Source organism: Eutrema salsugineum, unplaced genomic scaffold (genome assembly GCF_000478725.1).
Source record: "Eutrema salsugineum unplaced genomic scaffold, Eutsalg1_0 scaffold_11, whole genome shotgun sequence".
NCBI lineage: Eukaryota > Viridiplantae > Streptophyta > Magnoliopsida > Brassicales > Brassicaceae > Eutrema > Eutrema salsugineum.
This window is the reverse complement of record NW_006256901.1, coordinates 11,554,660-11,566,634: the sequence shown is the minus strand read 5'-3', so window position 1 is coordinate 11,566,634 and position 11,975 is coordinate 11,554,660. Positions and strand designations below refer to the sequence as shown.

The 11,975-nt window shown below is 40.7% G+C and overlaps 1 pseudogene; it reads left to right on the top strand.

The window, feature by feature from the left end:
• The first annotated feature begins 8,415 nt into the window (after window positions 1–8,415).
• Window positions 8,416–8,514, top strand: LOC112090096 (annotated as a pseudogene).
• The last annotated feature ends 3,461 nt before the right edge of the window (window positions 8,515–11,975 follow it).

The following is an 11,975-nucleotide window of genomic DNA, read 5'->3' as shown; positions in this document are numbered from 1 at the left end:
TCCTTTAGCTACAGCAAAACTCTCCTATAAAAATCAGAAAACTGGAACTCTTTTTAAGTAAAATCATATTATGATCCAAAATGGGATTATATTGACAAGAGATAATTCTGAGCATACAAATAAGAAGTAGAGACTACTAAATGTCGAAGGAGACGCATCATTTTCTTGTTTTCTTATTCCTTTAGCTACACCAAAACTCTCCTATGAAAATCAGAAAACTGGGACTCTTTTTAAGTAAAGTCATATTCTGATCCAAAATGGCACTATATTGACAAGAGGGGATTTTGAGCATACAAATAAGAAGTAGAGACTCCAAAATGTCGAAGGAGTCGCATCATTTACTTTCTATCTTATTCCTTTTGCTACACCAAAACTCTCCTATGAAAATCAGAAAACTAGAACTCTTTTTAAGTAAAGTCATATTCTGATCCAAATTGGCACAATATTGACAAGAGGGAGTTCTGAGCATACAAATAAAAAGTAGACACTCCTAAATGTCGAAGGAGATGCATCATTTACTTGTTTTCTTATTCCTTTAGCTACACCAAAACTCTCCTATGAAAATCAGAAAACTGGGACTCTTTTGAAGTAAAGTCATATTCTGATCCAAAATGGCACTATATTGACAAGAGGGAGTTATGATCTTACAAATAAGAAGTAGAGACTCCTAAATGTCTAAGGAGACGCATCATTTACTTGTTTTCTTATTCCTTTAGCTACACCAAAACTCTCCTATGAAAATCAGAAAACTGGTACTCTTTTTAAGGAAAGTCATATTCTGATCCAAAATGGTACTATATTGACAAGAGGAGTTCTAATCTTACAAATAGAGACTCCTAAATGCGGAAGGAGAGGCATCATTTACTCGTTTTATTATTCCTTTAGCTACACCAAAACTCTCCTATGAAAATCAGAAAACCGGGACTCTTTTTAAGAAAAGTCATATTCTGATCCAAATGGCACTATATTGACAAGAGGGAGTTATGATCTTACAAATAAGAAGTAGAGACTACTAAATGTAGACGGAGATGCATCATTTACTTGTTTTCTTATTCCTTTAGCTACACCAAAACTCTCCTATGAATATCACAAAACTAGGACTCTTTTTAAGAAAAGTCATATTCTTATCCAAAATGGCACTATATTGACAAGAAGGAGTTCTGAGCATACAAATATGAAGTAGAGACTCCTAAATGTCGAAGGAGATGCATCATTTACTTGTTTTCTTATTCCTTTAGTTACACCAAAACTCTCCGATGAAAATAAAAAAACTGGTACTCTTTTAAGGAAAGTCATATTCTTATCCAAAATGACACTATATTGACAAGAGGGAGTTTAATCTTACAAATAGAGACTCCTAAATGTGGAAGGAGAGACATCATGTACCTGTTTTATTATTCCTTTAGCTACACCAAAACTCTCCCATGAAAATCAGAAAACTGGGACTCTTTTTAAGAAAAGTCATATTTTGATCCAAAATGGCACAATATTGACAAAAGGGAGTTCTGAGCATACACATAAGAAGTAGAGACTCCTAAATGTCGAAGAAGACGCATCATTTACTTGTTTTCTTATTCCTTTAGCTACACCAAAACTCTCCTATGAAATTAAGATAACTGGGACTCTTTTTAAGGAAAGTCATATTATGATCCAAAATGACACTATATTGACAAGAGGGAGTTCTGAGCATACAAATAAGAAGTACAGACTCCTAAATGTCGAAGGAGACGCATCATTTACTTGTTTTCTTATTCCTTTAGCTACACCAAAACTCTCCTATAAAAATCAGAAACTGGTACTCTTTTTAAGGAAAGTCATATTCTGATCCAAAATGGCACTATATTGACAAGAGAGAGTTCTAATCTTACAAATAGAGACTCCTAAATGTGGAAGGAGAGACATCATGTACCTGTTTTATTATTCCTTTCGCTACACCAAAACTCTCCTATGAAAATCAGAAAACTGGGACTCTTTTTAAGAAAAGTCATATTTTGATCCAAAATGGCACTATATTGACAAACGGGAGTTCTGAGCATACACATAAGAAGTAGAGACTCCTAAATGTCGAAGAAGACGCATCATTTACTTATTTTCTTATTCTTTTAGCTACACCAAAACTCTCCCATGAAAATTAGAAAACTAGAACTCTTTTTAAGTAAAGTCATATTCTGATCCAAAATGACACTATATTGACAAGAAGGAGTTCTGAGCATACAAATAAGAAGTACAGACTCCTAAATGTCGAAGGAGACGCATCATTTACTTGTTTTCTTATTGCTTTAGCTACAATAAAACTCTCTTATGAAAATCACAAAACTAGGAGTCTTTTTAAGTAAAGTCATATTCTGATCCAAAATGGCTCTATGTTGACAAGACGGTGTTCTGAGCATACAAAAAAGAAGTAGAGACTCCTAAATGTCAAAGTAGACGCATCATTTACTTGTTTTCTTATTCCTTTAGCTACACCAAAACTCTCCTATGAAAATAAAAAAACTGGAACTCTTTTTAAGTAAAGTCATATTCTGATCCAAAACGGCACTATATTGACAAGAGGGAGTTCTGAGCATACAAATAAGAAGTAGAGACTCCTAAATATTGAAGGAGATGTATCATTTACTTGTTTTCTTATTCCTTTAGCTACACCAAAACTCTCCTATGAAAATCAGAAAACTAGAACTCTTTTTAAGTAAAGTCATATTCTGATCCAAAATGGCACAATACTGACAAGAGGGAGTTCTGAGCATACAAATAAAAAGTAGACACTCCTAAATGTCGAAGGAGATGCATCATTTACTTGTTTTCGTATTCCTTTAGCTACACCAAAACTCTCCTATGAAAATTAGAAAACTGAGACTCCTTTTAAGTAAAGTCATATTCTGATCCAAAATGGCACTATATTGACAAGAGGGAGTTCTGAGCATACAAATAAGAAGTAGATACTCCTAAATGTCAAAGGAGACGCATCATTTACTTGTTTTCTTATTCCTTTAGCTACACCAAAACTCTGCTATGAAAATCAGAAAACTGGTACTCTTTTTAAGGAAAGTAATATTCTGATCCAAAATGGCACTATATTGACAAGAGGGAGTTCTAATATTACAAATAGAGACTCCTAAATGTCGAAGGAGAGACATCATGTATCTGTTTTATTATTCCTTTAGCTACACCAAAACTCTCCTATGAAAATCAGAAAACTAGAACTCTTTTTAAGTAAAGTCATATTCTGATCCAAAATGTGCACCGCAGGGTTTGTGACTTAGACAACTCGGCCATTCCTCTTTTGCTGCTACCTAGTTTCCTGCTACCAGCGAGCACAACTAAGCTGCAGCTTTTGTCACTTAAACTCCTCGGCCACTCTTCCTGTACTGCGACCTAGTCTTCATACTTCCCAGGTAGCACGACCATCCCAGAGTAATTTGCGAGTGATCGTGCGACTTAGCCTCCTTGGGTTTCAGGCCGCAGCACTAGGTAGCAGAGTTTGGGACTTAGAACGTTGGCCTTTTCTTTTTCTTTATGCGGCTTGGACCTCTTTCACCAGGTAGCACGCCCAGGCCGGAGTAATTTTCGAATCCGGCTGCGGCCTGGGCTAGTCTTGAACCAAACCGCACACCTAGGTAGCACTGAGGCGTTCTCCAAGTTTTTCAGGCCTTAAACACTTCTCTCAGCCCTCTCACATGCTCCATTCCATTCATCACTGAGCCATGTTCTCCAAAAATCACCAAGAACCTGAGACCAACTCACAAAACCCATCAAAAAGCTCTAAAACATAAAAGAAAAGAGAAGAAATCAAAAACTATGTACAAGGATAAGCTTGGGGTGTCTCCCAAGAGCACTTTGTTTAAAGTCTCTAAGTTTGACTTTGAAAACATGTTTAACAGGCTGGTGGTGGATCAAGAAGGGGAACTGATGTAGCTTCCTCCTTCCTTTGTGAAACCAAATAGTGTTATATCCTTTGGCCAGTTACCACAAACTCTTGACCATTCTTTCCTTCCAAGACAACAGCTTCATATGGCCTGACTTCAAGAACCTTAAAGGGAGCAGACCATCTAGACTTAAGTTTTCCTGGAAACAAATTAAGCCTAGAGTTGAACAGCAACACTAGATCTCCTTCCTTGAACTCCCTTTTCAAAATCTTTTGATCATGCAAAGCTTTGGTCTTCTCCTTATAGATCTTTGAGCTCTCAAAAGCCTCAAGCCTAATCTCCTCAAGTTCATGGAGTTGCATGACTCTTTTCTCTTGAGCTGTCTTGATATCAAAGTTCAGCAACTTCACAGCCCACATAGCCTTGTACTCTAACTCAACAGGAAGGTGGTAGCTCTTCCCATATATCAGACTGAAAGGTGATGTCCCAATAGGAGTTTTAAAGGCAGTCCTGTAAGCCCACAATGCATCATCTAGCCTTTTGCTCCAATCTTTTCTGCTTGAGCTAACAGTCCTCTCAAGAATGGCCTTGATCTGTCTATTGGATACTTCAACCTGGCCACTAGTTTGAGGAGGATATGAAGTAGCTATCTTGTGTTTCACTCCATGCTTTCTCAAAAAACCCTCCAAAGTCTTGTTCACAAAATGAGATCCTCCATCAGAGATAACAACCCTTGGAACTCCAAATCTTGGGAAGATAATGATCTTGAACAGCTTCACTACAACCTTGGAATCATTGGTAGGGGAAGCAATGGCCTCAACCCATTTGGACACATAGTCCACAGCAACAAGTATATACTGATTCCCATAGGATGAAATGAAGGTCCCCATAAAGTCAATCCCCCAGCAATCAAAGATCTCAACTTCTAGAATGGGGTTTTGAGGCATCTCACTCCTCTTTGATATGTTCCCATGCCTCTGGCAGGCATCACATGCTGAAACAACTGACTGAGCATCTTTGAACATTGTGGGCCACCAAAACCCACTCTGAAGAACCTTGGCCACAGTCTTGAATGCTCCCATGTGACCTCCAAAAGCTGAACCATGACACTCTTGCAACACAGGTTGCATCTCCTCCTCAGCAAGACACCTTCTATACAGCTGATCTTTGTTCAGGACATAGAGGTAGGGCTCATCCCAATGGTATCTTTGAACTTCTCTGAAGAACTTCTTCCTGTGGTAAGCATCTAATTCAGGTGGCTCCACCCCACAGGCAAGACAATTCACTATGTCTGCAAACCAAGGCATTCTTCTCTCTTGAATACTCTCTACTTCTTCAAACTCCAAATAAGAATGGAGCACCATCAGAGACTCTTCAGGTAAGCTATCATTGAGAGGCACTTCAGAATCAATCCTCAGCCTGGAGAGATGGTCTGCAGCCCCATTCTCTACACCCTTTTTATCTTGTACTTCCATATCAAACTCCTGAAGTAGAAGAACCCATCTTAACAGTCTTGGCTTGGCATCTTTCTTGGTCATCAGATACCTGAGGGCTACATGATCAGTATATACAATGACTTTTGATCCCACCAGGTAGCTCTGAATTTATCAAAGGCAAAGACTATTGCCAGCATTTCCTTCTCAGTTGTAGCATACTTCCTGCACCTTGAAGTGGCACTTCTCCCAGTTCAACACCAAGTTGTGCTGCTCACATCTCTCCAAGACCTGTGAAAAATTAGAGAGACAATCCGAGAAGGAGGAGCCATAGACACTAAAGTCATCCATGAACACCTCAACTTTCTCTTCAATAATGTTAGAGAAAATGTGCATCATACATCTTTGAAAAGTGGCCGGTGCATTACATAAACCGAAAGGCATTCGCCTGTATGCAAATGTGCCATAAGGGCATGTGAATGTTGTTTTCTCTTGATCCCGGGGATCTATGGGAATTTGGAAGAACTCCGAGTACCCATCGAGAAAACAAAAGAAGGGGTGGTTTGCAAGCCTCTCTAACATCTGATCAATGAAAGGTAAAGGAAAATGATCCTTCCTAGAGGCTGCATTGAGCTTTCTATAGTCTATACACATTTTGTGTCCTGTGACAGTCCTAGTAGCTATCAGCTCATCCTTCTCGTTTTTAACCACTGTGATACCACCCTTCTTGGGCACAACATGAACAGGAGACACCCATCTTGAGTCAGAGATTTGGTAAATTATCCCTGCCTCAAGAAGTTTTAGTATCTCCTTCTTAACCAAAATGTGATACCACCCTTCTTGGGTTAAGACGTCGTTGATGCTCAATAGAGGACATAGATTGGTCCTCTAGGTGAATCCTGTGGGTGCAGATGTCAGGAGAGATCCCTCTAATATCAGCCAAAGAATATCCTATGGCTCTCCTGAACTTTCTTATCTCACTAAGCAATGCACTCTCTTGGTCCTCTAATAGGCTATCATTGATGATTACTGGATATGTGGAGTTTAAGCCCAAGAAAGCATACCTGAGCCCTGTTGGTAGAGGCTTGAGCTCAACAGGGGGTGCATCAGCCTCATTCCAATCCTGGTCCAAGCTGCTTTGGCTTGTGTCTGATCCTTTGATAGCCAAGACCTCAGAGTCACTTTGTTCCAGTTCCAAAAACCTTGTCTCAGGACCCAGCTCTCTTGCATTGTCCAAATACAACTTGTACCCTTCACTTGCTTCAGCTAAGAGCCCATTGTCTCCTTGTTCTTGAGTTAGAGCAGCTTGAAGAGGATCCTCAGTGTTCAGCTCCTCAAGCAACTCATCAGCCAACTGATCCATTGTCTCCACATAGAAACATTGACCTTCAATGGTGGGTTTCTGCATCATCTCATTCACATCAAACTTGAGATTTTCAGAACCAAGTTGAAGCTCTATTATCCCACCTCTCACATCAATAATAGCTCCTGTAGTTTCTAAGAATAGCCTGCCCAAGATAAGAGGATCTACTGGTTCCTCATCCATTTCCAGCACAACAAAATCTGTTGGAACCTCAAAACCACCAATCTTGACAGGTAGATCTTCCAACATACCAACAGGCAATCTAACTAATCTATCTGCAAGGATAAGAGAGATCCTTGCAGGTTTGAAGACTCTAAAGCCCAACTTCTTTGCTATGGAGAATGGCATCAAGCTGACTGATGCTCCTAGATCACAAAGACATCCAGAGAATAGAAGAGGTCCAATGGCACAAGGGAGTGTGAAACTCCCTGGATCAGTTAACTTCATTGGAATGGACTTCTTCTGAATGATAGCACTGCATTCATGACTTAGTACCACCATGCCTTGAAGCTCTTTTGTCTTGTTCAAAATGGCATCCTTCAAGAACTTTCCCATCTTTGGCATCATTAAGAATGCATCAATGAGAGGCATATTGAGTGGTGTTTCATTGAGTGCCTTCTCAAATACAGCTCTTGTCTTGTCCACAAGTTACTTCTTAAATCTTCCTGGAAATGGGAGCTTGGGTTGGTATGGAGGTGGTGGCACATATTTCTTTTCTGGTTCTGGTTCCTTTGCTTTTTACCCTTTTTTGTCCTTTGTTTGTCAGCAACTTGATCCTCTTTTAAGGCTGCCTCCCCCTCAGTTTGATCATTGTCCTCAATGATCACATTGTTGTTTTCAATACCAGGTAACTTCTTTCCACTCCTCAGTGTAATGGCCTTAGCATATTCCTTGGGGTTGGGTTCTGGTTTTCCAGGTAGGTGACCTTGGTTCCTTGAGCTTGAGGCCTGGTTCTGCTTCAGTTCCTTGATTTCCTGCTGCATGGCTGCATTTTGGCTTGCAAAGATCTGTTGACCCTGAAGTAGTTGTTGCAGAATACCAACCATATCTGTACCCATCTGTGGCTGCTGTTGTACCGTTGGTGGCTGAAATTGTTGTTGAACAGGCGCTTGCTGTTGGAACTGTGGAGGACCAAACCCTGGTGGTGCCTTTGGCTGCTGTGAACTGAAACCTAGGACCTTGAAATGGTTGCTGTTGCTGACCAAAACCCTGATTCTGACCAAACTGATTCTTTGGTTGGAATGACCCTTGAAAGTTGTTCTTGGGAATAAAGTTCTGTGGAGCTTGAGAATTGGGATACACCTGGTCTTGTGGGTTAGCTACATTGGTGTTCCTGTAAGAAAGGTTTGGATTGGCATTACCATACTGATATCTCTGGAACCTCTGATTACCAATGTAGTTAAGCTCCTCTTGGGTGAGACCCTCTTCACTTATGTTCTCAAAGATTTGAGATGGTTCCTCATACTCTCCAACAAAATGCATTGGCTTGTGAGTTACCAACTTCAACTTGTCTAATTCATTTCTCAACTCCTTAACTTCCCTAGTGAGCCTCTGTTCTGAGCTTGAACCTTCAGACCTATTTGATCTGTCATAGTCTTCACCATAAGTATCATTGCTCAATGCTAAGTTCTCCTCTAGCTCTAAAGCAGCATGTATCTCTTTACCCAGAAAGTTCCCATTGGAAGCAGTATCCAGCTGGTTTCTAATCTTGGGAAGAGCTCCTCTATAAAGTGTGCTGAGAAGAGAAGCCTCACTAAACCCATGGTGTGGGCATTGGTTTCCTGAATCTCTGATATGCTTCACCAAAACTCTCATTGCTGTGCTGAGTGAAGCTAGAGATTTGGTTCCTCAGTTTTGAAGTTCTTGAGGTAGAGAAGAACTTAGATAAGAAGGCTTGCTTGCATTGCTCCCAGGTTTGAATGGAGCCTCTTGGAAGATTCTTCTCCCATTGATGAGCTTTGTCACCAAGACTGAAGGGAAATAGTCTTAGCTTGAAGCTGTCTTCTGAAACTCCATTAATCTTAGTCAGATCACACACCTTATCAAATTGATCCAAGTGTTCCAAGGAATCTTCCATTGCTAACCCATGGAACTTTGAGTTTTGGACCATATTCAGCAATGATGCCTTCACTTCAAAGTTGTTGTTTGGCACAGGTGGTACCTGAATTCCAGCTCCATACTGATGAGCATTGGCCCTGTCATTCTCTCCAACATAGACTTGGGGTTGCTCATATCTTCTTTGTTGGTGTTGGAAAGGTTGGGGTTTGTGGTGCACCTGTTGTCTTTGCTGAACATTGGCCTGATGCCTCTGTTGATGAGCTTGAGCTTGTCCCTGGTGGACATAAGCTTGTTGGTGGTGTACCTGTTCCTGATGAACATTACCCTGATTCAGCCCTTGACCAACTCCATTACCAGCTCCATTACCTTGAGCCTGTTTCTCATGAACTGGTTGTTCTATGTCTACCACGTGATCTCCTTGTTCTGCCATCTCAGCCTGATCAATCTGTCTACCACGTCTGTCCCTTCTCCTCCTTGGTACCAAAAGATTGATATTGTCGTTGAGAGGGAAAGGTGGACCACAGCGTCTTGATCTAGACCTGGTGTTCATACACCTGAAATCACAAACAGAACTTGAAAGTAATCAGTAAAAACAAGAAAGTAAGCACTTGATGTCAAGAACAGATCAGAGCTTAATGCTAAACAAACCACAATTTGGCAACGGCGCCAATTGATAACTAAGAGTTTTCAATGCTCTTTGTAGAGGTTATCAATCCCCTGTCTTGTAGTACAAGGGGTTTATCAATCCAAGAATGTGGTGATAGACACTAAGCTATGTGATCAGGTTCTTAATTCAAGCAAACAAGAGTGATTTTGGGTAACTAATGACAACTACAAACTTAAACAGGATTAAAGACTAATGACAATGACAAATGATGTGAATATGGTATGATGGAGGCATGAGATTCTAGACATGATAGTTGGTTAGGGTGCTTTGGTGCTAAACTAGAAATGCTAATGACAATGATGAGACATGATTCAAATGATTAAGAACTCTAATCTAGGTTAATCCTCTCATGAAGGTATTAACCCCTATACTAATCCATTTTCAAACCAAATTCCCATTTGTGAAATATGAATCAATATGCATTAATAAACAGTTCTTAATGATCATTCAAGCAAATAACAATACATCATCATGCAGAAAATGCTTAAACCTCTAATACAACTCTTTCAGGAATTTCATCAAACACTTTTGGTGCATGAAATTCCCAGAATCTAGATCTCAAGTGATATACAAGGATCTAGCATAGAGAACAGCTGTTTAGAGAGATGAATCAATGAATCTAGCCCTAAGCACTCCTAATCTAACACCTTAGCACCCTAACCTACACATCTAGAACCTCATTAAGGTGACTACTCACTAATCATACTAATCTCTCTTAAACCTTTGCAAGTAGAAAAGATTAGCATGATTAATGATGAGAAATGGAGATGGAGATGATAGATTAAGAAGAAAGCAGCTTTAAAACTCAAAGATCTCTTAAACTCCCTTGATTAAAAGGCCAAAAATATATATTTCTCTTCTTGGTGGAGTCTTTTTCACAAAAGAGGCAAGAGACAAAGGGAATAAAGCTTAGTCCTTTCAGGAAAAACCCTATAAAGTATTTATACCTCTCTGAAAACGAACCGGGTCCCGACCCGGCTTTAATGGATAAAGTGGAATTACTGCGGGTTGGTCCAGTGTCTCCCAGGTAGCACGCCCAAGTCGCAGTAGATGAAGAACTTTGCTTGTGAGACTTAAATCGCTTGTCTTAGCCGCATGCCCAAGTAGGAATGTTTTGCGAGTATTGCTGCGGCTTGATCTTCTTCTTCTTCAACTCGCAGGACCAGGGCGGTTTCTGGGGAATGTGCATATGTGCGGGTTGGTTTCCATTGCACCTAGGTCGCAGGCTCAAGTCGGAGTGATTTGCGAGTGATCGTGCGGCTTAGTTCCAGGTGCGGCTAACTCGCATGCCTAAGTCGCAAGATTGTGGACTTAGAATTTCTCTTGCTCGGGAGCCTCAGACCTCATCCAGTGATAGCTTACCCGCACTTCTCAACTCGCAGAATCAGCTTTCAGGCATTCGTCTTCAGGCCTGCGGGTTAACCAAGTCGCAAGACCATCTCGCAGCATTCAGAGCAGCTTGGATCACTTCACATTCCGGAGATTGTAACTTCTGAGGTACTTGTCCGAATTAAGTGATTCCGGTTGCAGAAGACAGAAGACTCATTTATGTCCAACTTTGATCAAGGAAGCTTTGGTTCTTGGGAAGTGGAAGGCTTCCTGGAGGGCACATCTTTGCAATGCATTTACACGATCAGAGAGAGGCGTCTAGACATGTGTCCATTCCGGAGACCGTATCTTCCTGCTCATAGCTCCGAATTGAATGATCTTGGACGTTCTGGAAATAAGACTCAAATGTCTCTGATTCTCATGAAGGCCCCGGAAACTGAATCGGCGTGGAAGTGCACCGTCCCTCGCATTCTTCGGAGCTCATCGGCTCGGTCCAAAACAGCAGCGAGATAGGGGTTTCTTCCGACGAGCTTAACTCTCTTCTCACGCGTCCGAATTCCATGATTCCACTTGCTATGAAACCGTGATCCAATTTTCTTCAACTTCTATGAAGCACCCGACATCTGAATCGGACCGGAAGGTTCCCTGGACAGGCAATTTCGGAAACGTGTCTGCACCCAGAGATTTTGGCCGAGAGATCCTTTAGCCGGTACGCGTTTTGGCCGATAAGATCCTTCCTGGTACGCGAGAATGGCCGAGAAAAATCTTCCTGGTCAGCGAGAATGGCCGAGAACCTCCTTTCAAGCTTTGATCACCATTTCTCTTCCTGGATTCACCTCTTCAATTCCAAATAGCTCCAAATGCACTTGATAAACACTCAAAACATGCAAAGACTCATTGGGACCTAATGCATCTCCTAAGTTCTGAAACAAACTCTAAGGACCTAAAATGCATGAATTAAAACATGATTTGGAATGAAATATGCAACCTAAATGATGTAAATTATGAACATATCAGTTGATACCGAGGCTATGAATACTCTTTGACTTAAATCATCAGGCCGTGTCTTTTTCAAGCTTCTCTCTCAAGGCTCACTGTCTAACTTCTGAAACAATTAACAAACCCTTCAAAAAGCTTCAAATAAAAAGAAAAAGAAGATGAAAAACGAAATATGTACAAGGATAAGCTTGGGGTGTCTCCCAAGAGCACTTTGTTTAACGTCGCTAAGTTTGACTTTTCATACCCTTTTTCAGGCTGTTTCT